Source organism: Nicotiana attenuata, unplaced genomic scaffold (assembly GCF_001879085.1).
Source record: "Nicotiana attenuata strain UT unplaced genomic scaffold, NIATTr2, whole genome shotgun sequence".
Lineage (NCBI taxonomy): Eukaryota > Viridiplantae > Streptophyta > Magnoliopsida > Solanales > Solanaceae > Nicotiana > Nicotiana attenuata.
In genome coordinates this window covers 37,012-49,280 of record NW_017676120.1, presented here as the reverse complement: position 1 = coordinate 49,280, position 12,269 = coordinate 37,012, and positions in this window count along the sequence as shown.

The following is a 12,269-nucleotide window of genomic DNA, read 5'->3' as shown; positions in this document are numbered from 1 at the left end:
GCAGAAGTTTAGCTATTTTGTCCAGAAAAGGAAAGAAAGAAGGCGGTCGAAACGAAACAAACAGAAGAGAAAAATGAAGAATGAAAGAAAACAGACTCACCACCTTGACTCGACCTTGAGACCCAACACTCTGATTTAGAACCCCAATACGATACCGGTCATTTATTCTCCATCAAGACACAGGTAACTGATGCCCGTAAGACCGGTTTTGACTTTGGCTTCAAGGGCTCGAACCCTAGATTTGATATTCGCGAAGTTCAACGAGGATTTGAGGGAGATATACTGGATTTTCGGAATGGGGGGAACAAAGGGATTCCAGGGTGTCAGTTTAAAGTCGACTGGCGACGGCGCCGCCACCGGAAAAAGAGGGCGACGCTAGGGTTCTGCCCCGTTTGAGTCTGAGATTTGAGGGGTTTTGGGAGGGTTTGAGGTGAATGAAGTGTGGATATGAAACTAGGATGAGGAGAGGAACGTTGGGGGTGAATTTGGGGTCGTTTAGAGAATCGCCGCCGGCGAGGCGATTTCCGGCCGGCGGCGGATGGTGGGAGGCGGTGGAAAAGCGGTAGTGTCAACAGGGTACGAGGAGGGGGTTGCCTGGTCTCTAATTTTGTAAAAGGGTTATTACATATTTATGTAAATCCCTTAAACGAATCTGGACCATTGGACGATGGGCAATAGACGGCTCAGATCTCTCGATGCTAAACGACGTCGTTTTAGAAATAAAGGGGGCAGGCCGGGTCTGGGGTTGTTGGGCTTGTGGTTTGGTCCGGTTTTAAGTGACTTTTGGGCTAAAAAAAATTGGATTTTGGCCCAAAATTTGGTCTTTTATCAAGACCATTCTTTTATTTTATTTTTACTCTTTTCTTTTTGTTTCCTTTTGTATTTATTTATTTTTTCTGATTTTATAAAATGCTAAAACAAAACAAAGACCTAATTAAACTATTTAATTCCTAAAATTATTTAAAACTCTATTTAAAGATAAATGCAACAATTAACAATTAAAAGTGCAAAGAAACTATTTTTTTGCAATTTTCTTTAAATTTTGTTCTAAAACTAACTAATACTAAAATTGTGAAATTAAATCCCTACATGCAAGTGCATATTTTTTGTATTTTCATATGAATAAAAATGCAACCAATTAACACAAAAATTCACAAAAAATTGTAAAATAATAAAGAAATCAATTATTTGAAAATTTTTTGGAAATAATTTGCTTAGGGCAAAAATCACGTGCTCACACCCACAGCTTCATTATCTGGAGAGGGTGCAGTAGGTGCTGAGGAGGAAGTATGGGGAGAAGAAGAATTAGGAGAAGGAGGTGAACCACATGTGGGGGGTATTGCTAGAACTAGGAACCCGGAGGTGTAGAAAGACCGGTTCGTTAGTGAAGTAGCATACCATAAATTCCGGGAATGGTGGCCGGTGAGGAAGTTGATCCCGGAGAGGAGTTTCATAGATAGAGACTTGCTATCTCACAACCCCAATGTGAGGAGGCAATTTAGGGAGAGAGTTGGTTGGGCGCACTTTTTGTCCGACTGTATAGATGCCAATGCGCACTTGGTCAAAGAATTCGACGCCAACGTTGCCCACATCAAAAAAGGTAGAAAGGTGACCAAGGTGCGGAACTTGAAGGTGTTATTTGATGGGAAGACGATCAACGATTACCTTGGCTTTGATGAGGAGGATGAGTCCCTATACATGGCAAAAATGGAATTGGGTGAGGAGGTTCGTCCATGGTTGGCACAATACCTGGCAATCCCGGGTACCACCCCTGATTGGTTGACTGCGGGCGTCAAGATTCTGAGACGTAGTTTGAACTTCGAGGCAAAAGGGTGGGAAATGTTTGTGTGCAGCAGACTGGACCCGACTACTCATGACAACACCCTCCCTCTTCACCGGGCAGTGTTGGTACTTCGATCATGGCGAGGTACCCGATAAATGTGGGGAATGTGATGTCGAGAATAATTTCAATTGTGGGTGCTGAGCATGACAGAAACTACCTGTTCCCTAGTTTTCTCACTATGTACTTCTGGGATCTGAAAGTGGAAAGAGGCCCTTCGACATCAAGGTCAAAGAAAAGGCCCCATTTTCTTGGTACAACATGTAGGGGGATGATAACCCCAAGAGCAAGAACTTCAAGAGTACGGTTACTGCTCCAACTGGCCAGTCTGAAGAGCCAGTTATGGTAGTGACCCCTGTTGAGCCTGCCTCTACTTCCACTGCTATCCCTCCTGGTCCATCCACCTCAGCGGACCCGGAGATTCCATCTTCCCGTGCTCTTCCTATCACTGCCCACCGACTGAGCCAGGCACTTCTTAGTATCAACAACTGGATGCAGACTGCATCATCCAAGTTGTCCATCTTGACCACTACGGTAGAGGCTCAGTCGGCACCTCCACCTCCACAGGTTCCCCAGTCGATAGAGGATGCTCTCAAAGAGATTTTAGACAACCAGAAGAAAATCCTCGACACTCAGAAGGTTCTTACTGATGCAGTTGCTTCACATAGCAAGGCTCTCAAGGAGCTTGCTAGGGAGCACAAGAAGTTGAGGAAAACACAGGCCTCCAAGGAATCTGTGAAGGAGCTGAGAGCTGATGTTGATAGACTGAAGGCAGATCAGTTGCCTTTAGATTTATTGCTCCAGGACCCAGTACCAGCAGCTGATCCCCAGCCGGAACACTCTCAGAGGCCTCCCAAGAGGAGGAGGATGATTCCCATATCGGATGATGCGGTCATCCAGTTGGCCGACCCACCAGAGGCTTCTTTCAGTCAACCACAGGATGCACTTCAGGAGCCTGTCCAGGTCCAGGCCCAGGTCCCAGCAGCACAGCAGCAGACCACCGGGAACCAGTCTGAGGTTCCCGAGCACAGTGAGTACCCTGGGACCACTCAAGAGCCCATGCAGACAGACAGGCCATAGGGAATCCCTATATCCTTTTTCCTTATCTTTTTGGTGCTTTATTTTGTTTAGTTGGCATTGGGGACAATGCCAGCTTTAATTTGAGGGGGTAGGCCCTACTTTTTGTTTCATGGATTCATTCGGATGACTGTATATATTTGATACTTTTTATTCTTTCTTTATTTTTCATCTTTGGTTTGTATATATTTTTAACATTTCGCTACATTTCTCGCACTTTTATTTTACTTTGGGTTTGTATATACAGTTATGTTACATTGTAGATATTCATCCCATCTATTGTATATTCGACAAATCCCCTCTTGTATATATTCATTTTACTTTCTGCAAATTTTTTGTTCTTAGATTCTTATTTGTGATTCGTAGCTTCTTGTTTTGAAAGTTAGCAATAAGCCTTTGGTTTTCTTAATGCCACGGTTCTTTCCAAAGGTGGAGTGTTGTGTGAACCGGGTGGCTCTTCCCAATGATAGATGGCGTGACAACCTTCTTAAGGGTTTGAGTCCATTTTTCTTTTTGTTTTTAGTAGTTAGTAGTAAAAGGTGCCTCAAGCAAAGCTTCACTTGGGCCTAGCACATTTGCCTTTGATCGTATGGTTAAAAACAAATTATTGTATTTAGGATGGTGAAAGTTGTGACCTTGAGACTCTTGTGTTGACCGATAATCATCAAGTGGGTTTTTTCGGGACCATTGTGTGCTCAAATCTTATCTAAGGTCGTTGTGGGCCCCCGACTCTATGTCTTTAACAATCTCATAGCTTGTGTGGTGAGTAATCGCATTGTAAGTCCAAGTCCCGAGCCATTGGTCTAGAACTTGCCCTGAATGTTTGTTGAGGCAAAATCCTAAGTGAATTTTGACTTGAGACATGATTATAGGCTCTCCTTGGTCTAAATGATAGTTAAACACATCAATAACCTACCAATGATAAGATCCCTAGTCAACCCTTTTGAGCCTTAGACCTTTTTCTTCAAGAACCATGATACAAGCCTATACCCGTTCTAAAAGATACCCTCTCTTGGCACCCGATCTTTCCTTTAGCACATGGAAAAAATATAAGTTTGGGGGGAGAGACGAGGATTACAACAAAGTGGTAAAAAGGCACAAAATGAAGAAAAGGAAAGGCAATGAAGACGAAAGAAAAGCAAAAAGACAAAAAGAATGTTCAAAGTGAAAAAGAATAAAAAGGAATTCAAGAAAAGCAAAGAATGAAAGGTGTGGAAAGTTGAAAGAGGAGAAAATGTTTGAAATGCATAAGAAAGAGTGAAAGTGCGTCTCTCTAACCCCTTAGAAATAAGTGAAATGACTCAAAGAGTCAAGTGAATGTGTGCCAAACGAATCAAAAAAAGTGCTTGAAGGAAGATGGAACCTACTTAGACCAAAACATTTCCTACCCTGAACCAAAAGCCTTCACAATGTCTCCACAAAAGCCCTATATGATCTTGAGTTGAATGAAGCTTACATTAGTGGATACTCACATAAGGGGCAAGCATATGGTACCTAGAGCCGGACTTGTGAGTTTTTCTTGAGAGAGATGAGTGAACTTCCATTGACCTTGTTCTGAGTGCCACTATTCTAAAGGTGAGGTTTGCTTAGGGAGAGTTGAGGATGTGTGAGTTTGGGTTCCACAATGACCGAAGTAATAGAAAAGAGTTCTTTGATGTGTTGAGTCANTGCAACGAGTGTGCATACATGACCCGGTCCATGTTCTTCGCTTCAGTTATGATTTTTGTCCGGCAGATCATGGATGACTTGTTTTGCCTCCAAGAAGACATGGCGCAAAGGCCCGCAACACGGCCAACTGGAGCAATAGCTGAGGCACTTATGTATTCTTGATTTTGAGTCTGTATTTTGTTAGTTCGTTTTTGAGTCTGTATTGTCCGGCTGTTGGTTCATTTTTTGAGTCTATACTTTCTTTTGAAGTTTGTTGGTTCACTCGTCGAGTCTGTCCCTCTTGTGTCGCACTTAATCCATGGTATTTCAAAGAGTAAAAGTTGTTAATGATTCATGTGTATTATGGGCAATGTTAGTCCCAATTGAGGCTAGTTGAGGTTACTTTAGGTCAGCTGAATTTTCTTGAATTTTCCCTTAAGGGGTGGGTCTTATTTTGTTTGCTTGAGGACAAGCAAAAGCTTAAGTTTGGGGGAGTTGATAACTAGTGATTTTGATACATTTTATACTCCTTCTTGCTTATGTTTTGTTGCAAATTCGTACAAAATAGTCCCAAAAGTCTCACAAGTTGTGCTTGATTGCAGGTTTGATCAACAAAGTGACAAGATGTCAAAGATCAGCTCAAAGGGAGTGAAACTTGCACAAGCACTAAGACAAGACAAAGCTCAGGCAGAACAAGGCCAGTTCGGCCGCACTACATTCTGTGTGGACCGCACTGGGGAGATTCAGAGAGCATGAATTCCAGGCAAAGAGGCAGTGCGGCCGCACTACTATTTTGTGCGGTCCGCACTGAGATCGACGCGTCCGCAGTCCATTCTCTGCGGTCCGCAGTAAGGAGAATCAGAGAGTTGCAATTTCCCAGTGTCAAGCCAATGCGGTCCGGGGACCATTTAATGCGGACCGCACTAGAAGCCTCCGCGGCCGCAGTCCATTCTCTGATGTCCGCAATGCCTAGGTTCAGAGAGCAGTTTTGTCAAGTCCAAAGCCCTAGTGCGGACCGCAGTCCATTTTGTGCGTTCCGCACTAACCCCGCAGGGGCATTTTTATCCAGAATTGTCAGCTTAGTATAAATAGCTTCTTTTCCATTTTTAGGTCAAGCAGATAGATTTGACTAGTAGCTGCGCTCGTGACTTCGGTTTTCTTAGCTATTTTTGGCAATTTTATCTTCATTTTAACATTGAATCTTCTATTTTATCTTAGTAATTAATTAATATGAATTGTTTTTCATCTATTTCTTGTTTTTCTTCTTTAATTATGAGTAGCTAGACCCATCAGCTAGGGTTGTGGCTCAACCCTAGTGTGGGTAATTGATGGGTCTTGTATTTAGGGATAAATTGGCTATGGGTGTTTGTTATTTAGGCCAATTTCATGGTTAATTACTGAATTAGTGGTTGCAAACACTAGTTTGTGTTGAGTTCACTTAAGCTCTTCTTGAGAAAGAGAGCCTAAGTCTCCGAAATTTGGTCCAACAAGGAATTGGGGCGTACTCAAGAGATTGATAGCACCAACTAAAGGCTTAAACCTCAAGAAAGTAATACCCGACTTGAACCCTAGTTGCTTGTGCAAATTTGCATACCCAATTGGTCTTGAGAAAGTCAATTCGGGCAAAATCACTCAAACCACCGAGAGGTGTAGAGTGGGTAAAGTCGTACAACGGTTATATCATACTCCCCAAATATGTCGAACGTGTCCTAGACTCAAGCACCCGTCAATTGACCACCTAGGCGGAAGTCACTACCCTAGTGCCTTTTAAAACCATTTGAACAACCCGTAGCATTATAATCCTTAGCTTAATTTAGTTGCATTTACCATTTGTAATTTGATAAATAGTAGAAGTAAAACAAAACCCCCAAAAATGTTTAGAAGCGTAATTTTGGAACACATACGCAACTCTACACTAGATAGATACTCGATTCCAAATTCTAGCTCTCTGTGGATATCGATCCCGACCCTAAATCGGGTAAAAGCTGCTCCGACCCTCTCTCGCTACTTAATTAGTAGTGCGGAGTAGGCCGCGATCACTTTTTTTCATGGATTTTGGCTTTGATGGGACCGAACCTCAGAGTAAGGCTGCCTACGTATCCTTAAAAGGAATCAGGTCGAACGTAGTTCCAACACAAAGTTGTTTTTTTTCTTTTCTCCTTTTTTTTCTTTTCTTCTCTTTTTCTTCTTTTTCTCTTTTCTTTTCTTTTTCTTCTTTTTCTCTTTTTCTTTTTCTTTTCTAGTTCCTAACTCTACTTCTGATTCCAAATGAGGGGTATGAAACAAAATAAATTAGGGCTCAAAAGGGATAACAAAAGATAAAAGTGTTTGGGTAGCAGAATAAAATGCCTTCGTCATACCAAGCTTTAAAAATTCCAAGTACAAACATGCAATTGAAGATAGGAAAATATGTCGTACATAGTATCTATTGATGGCATCAACAAACAAATGTGCCAATGGGCAATACGTTTGTCCCGATGAATGACCCTTGCCAGTTCGAAGCAGACTTGACTCAACTTATCTCGATGTGGAAGAATGCATTTCAGCACTGACTGATCTACCTCTAACTACTTGGAAGACATTCCCTTGTTGTATGCTCTCATCAACCTCTTGATTTCCCAGACTAACTACCTCAGTTTCACTCAATTCAAGCTTCAGGTTATCTCTGAATGCGTGAATCTTTACTTGTTTCCTCAAATGCATCTTTTTATCATATTCAAAACTATGTTTCATTATTCCATGATTAGACTGGCTTTCAAGATCTGGCTAAAAAATTCGCATGCATGTCATGTCATTAGAACTGGCCTGAAGAGAACTATATACAAGAAAAGAACTAAATAAAGACTGCATAACAGAAAAACAAAATCTTATTTGACCAAAGGTTGGAAAGGTTTTAACAGCAGAATAAAACCTATATTAAAGCCCCGAAACAACCCTAGATGACAGACTTAGAGACACAAAACTAACTAATAAAAATCCTAGAGATAGGAAAAAGAGGATAGAAGGGTTTGAATCACCAAAACAAACAAGAGAAAATCTGGATTACATCCCTAAAATAACCAGATAGCAGAAAAAACATCAAAACAAGCTACCAAGATTCCTTTCTAGTGAGGAGAGAATGACCTTTCAATTGCTAAGCTTGACATTTAGCCACAAATTTGCTCATTAGAATCACCAGGGCCTTCTCCAATTTCAAAATCATTAACTTTTGTCAGCAAGTTCCCGAGAGGATTCTCACACTCCCTGTCACCACGCATTATCCCCACAAAGTATGCATCATCATGTGTAGGTAAAGGATTCTGCGCGATGTTCTGGGTGTCACTGCCCTGGACCAAAATTATCCCTTCTTGAATCATTCTTTAAAGCACGACAATCTTCAATGCTATGCCTTGGACATTAGAGTGGTATATGCACCGTAAATCAGGATCAAAACCTTTTGCATATGGGTCCGAAGTATAGCCGAGGAGCGGCTCAATCAGGCCAGAATATTTTAACTTTTCAAACAAGCTTGTGTAGGATTCTCCGATTGGCGTGAAACTGCTTCTTTGCCTTTGTTCTCCTCCATGCCCCTGTTTTCTAGGGTTATTGGGTGCTCGGGAATGTTGTGAAGGCGAACGAGTATTTTGCGGTGCTGGTGCTCGCCATAAGGAGTGACCCAGTGGTTAAACAAATGACTGGATTCGGAGGATAATATTGAGGTGGATTATGTGGAGCTCGAGGACAGGTTTGGGGTTGGGGTCAGGGTCGAGGCTGAGTATATTGGTGAGGCGGACCCGTTGGGCCATGTCGTGATCCTGAGACAACCATGGCTACATCATCATGTTCTTTCTGACCCAGCTGGCTTCCTGTGTCGTTCTGAATTGCTTGTGTTGTGGCTTTTAAGGCAGAATAGCTCATGATCTTGCTTGACTTCAGTCCCTCTTCCACCATTTCTCCCATCTTTACCACATCATTGAAAGGCTTACCAATGGCTGAGATCAAATGGCGAAGTAAGTAGGCTCCAGGGCTTGAAGAAAGTATTCAACCATCTCATCTTCTTCCATCGGAGGATTGACCCGTGTAGCTTGCTCTCTCCATCGGAACCCATATTCTCTAAAGCTTTCACTAGGCTTCTTTTCTACCTTGGTCAGAGATAGGTGATCTGGGACAATGTCTATATTATACTGAAAGTGCTGGGCAAAGGCTTGAGCCATATCGTCCCATGTGTACCACCTGTTGGCGTCCTGGCGAGTGTACCATTCCAAAGCTTCCCCACTCAGACTCTGGCTGAAGTACGCCATCAATAATTCGTCCTTCCCCCCGGCGCCTCTAATCTTACTGCAATAACCTCCCAGATGGGCTACAAGATCCCCATGTCCGTCGTATAGATCAACTTTGGCATCTTAAACCCGGCGGGCAGTTGGATATCAGGGAACAAGCACAAGTCCTTATAAGCCACACTTACTTGGCTTCCTATCCCTTGCATATTCCTCAATGATTGCTCCAGACTCTTCACTTTCCTGAATATTTCATCTTGTTCCACATTCTTGGATGGTTTCTCGGTCTCAACATGAGGCTCAAAGTGAGGGGTGTAGGAGTAAGGATCCAGAACTTTGAAGGTTGGTTCTGAAGCACAGTATTGGGTATTTGGAGCTTGGAATGCGGGCTCACTAGAGGATTGGTGGAGGGTAGCTTGTGGGGGGGATACAAAAATAGGAGCAGATGTCAGAGCAGGGTATGAGGTTGTTTTTGTTGGTGGAACATGAAAAAATTTGGGACGAAGTGCCGGGGTAGGAGTGGTAAGGGGTGAAGCCTGGTACGTGTTGAGGGGAAAGATCAACAGTACTGGGCATCTGGGCTTGGGATAGTGGTGGAATGGAGGCATGGTTTTTTGTATAGTTGGTAGGGAATGAAGGTGGAGGATGCCTCCTGATCCAAGACTGATACATTTCTGTCATCTGCTGTTTCAACCTTTGGACCTCCTCTTTCAACTCAGATTCCGACTTCACAATCTCCCTCGACGGGTCAATAACTCATGTGTCCGAGTCTTTGCTAGCCATGGCTACCTTGCTCTTTGACCTTGTGTTGAACGGATGACTCGCTAGAATGCCACAAACTAACCACCTTCTGTTATGATAACAATGAAAGTACCAAAGAGGAGCAAAACAAAGCCAACATGTTAGCGTTAGGGCATTTATCAGATAGAAATATCGCATTGTGTGCAGTGCCCCTAGCAACAATTAACGGTTTTAGAATGACTTCGAGGGTCACGAGGTCATTTGGCATCATCCCAATTTTGTTCATTTCAATCTTCTCTTTTCTTTCTTTTCTAGGACTTCTTAGCTTGCTCATTTTCCTTCCTCTCTTTTCTTTCTAATTATCACTATTTTCTTTCTCTCATTTCTCACATCCCACAAGTTCATCGTTTTTTTATTTTTTTTAAAAAAAAAAATTGATTCGATCGAACCCTATGTAGGTTGCCTACGTATCATGTTCCACATGAATCAGACCAAGCGTAGTTCTGGAAAAGTGATGGACAAAATAAACTAAAAACAAAAATCTTTTTGAATTTTCATTTATAACTTTTTTTTTTATTTTCAAATACATCATAGGAAGTATGATAACAAAAGATTCAACAAACTGAACTAGATTACTACAAACTGTGACACCACCTAAAAGACTTGATACTACTGTACAAGACTAGAAAGTAAAAGACAACATGAATGACAGACTCAAAACATAAAAAGTATCCTCAAGTAGCTCATGTATGCAACAGTCCTGACTGGAATAGTCCTGGGGTATCTATCATGCTCGAGCTCTGGTAAATGAATCCATACCTGAATGAGAAAAATAAGACCAAATAGAGTTAGTGACTCGAGACACTATGTGAGACCATATTTTTATTGAGTCATGCAAGGCACGAGTGAAGCTATCTTTGCAAAATGACCTACGCGGCCTAAATGTGGCTAGAAGTGCAAACTCAACAAGGGTCACCACTAAGAAATGGAAAAATATCTCAAAAAGGCCCACATGACCCCAAACTCTCGGGAATCACGGTCTCTAAGATTACTTTTGCACAAATGACCCTACTTTGCAGAAATGGCCTATGTAGCGAAAATGGCTAAGCGTGCAGATTTGACAAGAATGGACCTTAAACAGAGAGGATACCTTGTTGTGGACTTAGGACTCTAAGACATGGGCCACTGAACCACTTTTGCAAAAATGACCTCATTTTGCAAGAACGACCGATGTGGCCAAAAGTGGCTAGACATGTAAATTAAACAAGGACGGGCCTTGGAGTAAGGAGACAGCTAATTGTGGATTCTAGACTCTCCAGACACGGTTTAAGACAAAATTACACCAAATATCACTTGGGCCAGACAGCCCATTCGAAAATAGCCCATATTTTAAGCCTTCACCTGGATTAGCCCATGTTGTATATTTTATGAAATTTACTTTACACCCGGTAGCCAACAACTCAAAATAACCGTTTTAATATTTTAAATTTCAATTTCTTTGTTTCTCTTTCTCTCTCTTCCGCACTTTTTTCTCAGACTCTCTTTCTCAGGCTTTTCTCAGACGATAACCGACCTCCATTGTTGGGTTCAACTAATTTTTCGAGCTTTTAATCTTAATTTCAGGTAATTTCCGTTTCATTCTATGCTTTTACCACAGTTTTGGTTTTGAATTTTATTTTATTTTTAATTTTTTTGCTTTTTCTGATTATGCCTAGTTTCTTACAATGTTGTTGTATTTTTCGTTTGATTTTGTGTTCCATCTATCTTCGTTCTAGGATTAAACTTGATGTTTTAGTTTGCATGCTCTGTTATTTCGACTTTTAGGGTAAAATTTTTTTTTTTGATTTTTGTTACAATTTGGGAAAATTGGCCTCTGCTTTGTGTTCATGGCCTTTAGTTTTGGTTAACCTTTGAGTTTTGTTACAGTTTAATTTTTGTGTTTTTCTTCAGTTGTCTTCAATTTTGTTAAAGCTTCGGTTGTTTGGTTTATTGTAGAAAATGCGCTCAAAAGTAGCTGTTTCTAAAAGCAAAATGAAGATTGCTGGAAAAGGCGCTAAGTTTGATTATGCGAAAAGATTGAGGGAGTTGTCCTCTAGCCCTGATTCTGAATCTAATGTAAATGTCCAGGCGCCACATTGTGATGATTTTGAGTCTCCTGCTCCTCCTAAAAATTCGCAACAAGAGAGCAGTCGGATGACTCGTTCTCAAACGAGAAATACTCCCACTCCAGTTAAATCATCGAGTGACTTGCCCTCACCACCTTCTTCTGAAGCGAAAACGCATGTCCGGGATCCCGATGATGATGATTTTGAGTCTCCTCCTCCTCCAAAAAAGTTGCAACAAGGGAGCACTCGAGTGACTCGGTCGCAAACCAGTAATACTCCTACTCCGGTTAACATTGTTAGAATACGGAGTAAGAAATGTGGGAGACCTCAAAAATGAAAAGAAAAGCTGAAAGTTGATTTGGTTAATGAAGATGATGTAGGCCGCAATGTTAAACCGAAAAGGAGAAAGATCAAGGATGATGGTGATAGTGGCCTTGATTCCTTATCGAAAGAACAAAGGTTTGCTATTCGCTCCAAATTGAATGAGAGAAAAGCTCAGTTGAAGGTATTCCCTCTGTTGCTAGTAATTTATACATGCTTATACAATTTTATACAAAGTTATACAGTTGTTTATACATCTTTATACAAGTTCTGCTATACTTA